The sequence below is a fragment of the Adiantum capillus-veneris genome, chromosome 5, assembly GCF_014529385.1.
Source record: "Adiantum capillus-veneris isolate H3 chromosome 5, ASM1452938v2, whole genome shotgun sequence".
Lineage (NCBI taxonomy): Eukaryota > Viridiplantae > Streptophyta > Polypodiopsida > Polypodiales > Pteridaceae > Adiantum > Adiantum capillus-veneris.
Window position 1 is genome coordinate 53,159,925 of NC_140935.1, and position 3,922 is coordinate 53,163,846.

Below are 3,922 nucleotides of genomic sequence, written 5' to 3' on the forward strand. Positions count from 1 at the left end.
AGGAGTTGAACTCAAGACCTGTTGAACAAAGAGAAAGAGAGAGAATAAAAAACCAAAGAGAGAGAGAGAGGGGGAGAAGACGAAAGAAAGAGGTAAGGGAAGAAAACAAAGAGAGAAAGAGATTATGTTAAAATTTAAACTAGATTAGGTTAGATTATATTTAGATTTATGTTTATGTTGAGTTTAATGTTATGCTAGATTTAGATTTAAGTTAGATTAGATTTAGGTTTATTTAGGATAGATTAGATTAAATTTAGGTTTATTTTGAGTTAGATTTACGTTAGATTAGATTTAGGTTTATTTACGTTAGATTTAGATTTATGTTAGATTATATTAAATTTAGGTTTATTTTGAGTTTAAGATTAAATTAGATCTAGATTTATGTTGGATGGACCATGCGGACCAGCAATTCCACTTGCATTTTCGGCTGCTGCTTCCGAGAGAGAGAGAGAGCAAGAGCAAGAGCGCGCGTGCAGGAGAGCAAATGATGAATTTGTAATTTAAAATTGTGTTATGAAGTGAGGCCCATTCACATCTACGTAGCTAGTAGCCCCATTGGTATGTCTTTTACCCTTCAATGGATCGAATCACCACATGTTCAATTAGGTTAGATTTATAATTAGATTTTGGATTGAGTTTTTATATTAGAGTCTACCTTCGAGATTAGGATAACAAAATTAGAGTTAGACGAACGGTGATCCCTCTCTACCTCTCTACGGATGCGACTTTAAGCTGGAAAGCTTTCAATGGCATGATACTCAGATTGGAGGCCAACATGTAATGTGTTAAGTAATCCCTCAAACAAATATCTAATGTGAAAAGATGTTAAGATACTATGAAATCCTACAGCTAGAGAAGAGGCAAAGGGGTTTTTTCTAGTACATGCACTATCATGTAGACGTGGGTATGTAGATTGCTTGTACCCACAAATATAGGCATTGACCAATAAAGACGATATTATAACCTGGTGGTTCTGATCTCGGTGCACCTCTAGACCGAGGTGTGCGGTATTCGACATGACTAGACAATGTGAGGTAGTTTACAGTGTGAAGAGAGAGAGAGAGAGAGAGAGAGAGAGAGAGAGAGAGAGAGAGAGAGAGAGAGAGAGAGAGAGAGAGTGAGAGAGAGAGAGAGAAAAGACGAAGAATGCCAATAGAAGATTAAATTTATTGTCTAGGTTATAACTTCTTTACCCTCATTATGAGTAATGACGAGGATGTGGGGCTGTCCAACGGAAACACCTATCTCCCAACGAGGATCTTATGTCCTTGTAATCAATGCAAGCATGTTGTGTGATGGACAAGACGTGTTTCTTTGCAGCACATTTGCGAATTTGGTGAGTTCGATCCATCTATTATAGAGCAAGTTGTTGCCAATTATAACTCGTTGGACTTTGACGCTGGCCAACAGGTAGCAATCTTGCAACCCAATAGATGTGTTCGCTGGCGCTTTGGTCAAGCAGCATATGTGAGGCCACAAGATGTAGCCTCTAACAACTCGCGGAATGATCATGCAGACCACATTCCCAACGAGGATATGTTTGAGCCCGAGATTGATGAAATGATCAAAACGATCATGGATTCAGAAAGGCTTATCTATGATGATATGAAAAGTGAAGCTGATATGCAATTGTATGATGGAGCACGTGTGTCTAGATTGAAGGCGCTCCTAGTTCTTCTCAACATGCAGAAAAAGTTTGGATGGAGTGACACTAGCGTCACAATGCTTTTCAGGTGATCTATTACAATGTGTTTACTTTAATAAAAAATTGTAGATGTATAATGATTTGATAGATTTTTACACAATTGTACCGTATTTTTTTGTTGTGTAGATTTCTCAAAGAGCACATACTGCTAGCTGATAATGTGATGCTAGATTCTAGAGAGTAAGCAAGAATGATTTTGCGAAACTTAGGGATGGATTACAATTTGATCCACACTTGTCCTAACGACTGCATTCTTTTTAGAGGGGAATACATAGACATGGAGAAGTGTCCAAAATGTGATTCCGAGAGATATCGAGTAGATCTCTACGGAACAAAAATTCCCCAAAAGGTTTTGCAACATTTTCATATGCTTCCTCACATCAAGCATTTCTTCGAATGTAACTTCATGGCTGCCCTAGCATCATGGCATGAGGAGAATAAATCTTCGGATGGTGTGCTACAGATTCTTGGAGATTGTGAAGCCTGGAAACATATAGATGGAACATGGTCGGATTTTGCCAGGGAAGCTCAAAATTTGCACCCAAATCCATTTGGTCAAAGATCAACATCTAACAGTGTATGGCTTGTTGTCATCGTTAACTACAACATTCCCCCATGGTTGACTATGAAGAAGGGGCACCTATGGCTAATCTTGATTATGCCAGGGCGGTATAAAGTGAAGAATATGGATGTGTATCTTTGTCCACTATTGGAAGAGCTACAATAATTTGTGGATTGGCATAGAAGTGGTGGATATGAGCCAAGACACAGGTCGACAAAATGCTTTGATCTGAGGCATTCTAATGTGGACCATGCATGACTATCCCGGACTAACAGAATGCTCAGGCGATTTATACTTAAACTCAAACATTGTAAATCTTGGTTGTTCTCAAGCCTATCTATTATCATGTGTATACATGCAAGGCTTCAAACAAGTGGATACAGAGCATGTGTCACATGTGGACCTAGACTAAATGCACGTCGGGCGCCCTCATTGAAGAAGCAAATCAATGAAGGTCATCAAGCATATCTTCTAGAGAATCATGTGTTATGTGATGGATTTTTGGGAAGAGAACCACCAAGGATGTCTGAATAATCACTTGCTCGATTCAATGCACATATTCAATAATGTGGGTAGTCTGCTATGGGACCATCTGACCGGCAAGAAAGATACTTTGGGAGCCAGGGTTGACCATAGAAATGTGAATCGTATGGATCAATATTGGCCGCAGAGAGCATCCGATGGATCGATAAAACTCCCTAAAACGCCATGGATTTTCACAGGAGCCCAAGAATGCAAAGTAAAAGAGACCATTCGATCTTTAGGGATCCCCAGTGGCGTAATGCACTCGCTCCGAACATGTTTTACTAAAGAAGGAAAGCTTAATTGTTTGAAGTCACACGAATGACATAAAATGTGTCAGGTATATTCATAGTGGGAATTGTGTAACAAATTTATGTGTGGACTTTAATATCATTGATGTACGTGTTTTGCAGTTTATTTTACCGGTGGCCATTGAGGGCTGTTTGTCTCTTGACGTCCGTAACACAATCTACAAAATTGCAAAGTTGGTGCAATGGATCTCACAAAAGGAGATCAGCATAGATTCCATACCATTCGCCAAACTAAACACTGCAGAGGTTGTGTCCATGTTTGAGAAACACTTTTCTACTACCATGCTAACCATTCAGGTGCATCTTCTTGTTCACATTGTTGATGAGGTGGAAATAGCTAGCACAGTACATTCCATATGGATGTTCTTTTTCGAATGTTTCATAAAAACGCTCAAGGAATATATGCGTTAGAAGGCACGTCCGGAGGGTAGCATGGAAGAAGGTTGGTTGGTATTAGAGTCCCTAGTGTACATTGGAGAGTGGCTAGACGGATTTGATAAATCCTGAGACATGCTATGGAGAACCATAGATGATGAGCGCATATCTAGGATTGTCATGTGCAATCAAGGTGTTGAGAAGAAGATGATGGAAGATCTAGAGACTAAAATCAATTGCATGCTTCACAATCCAATGATGCAAAAGTGGATTTCATAATATGAAGATGCAAAGCAAGAGCGACAAAGAGCACGAATCGTGCGGAGACGGGTAAGACGACCACCGATGCACTATCCAACGGGTCTGGAGAGCCTACCAACATTCATGAGATTAATATGGTTGCACAACCATTTGAAAAGCACACAACAGTGCGGTGAAGAAGTGACT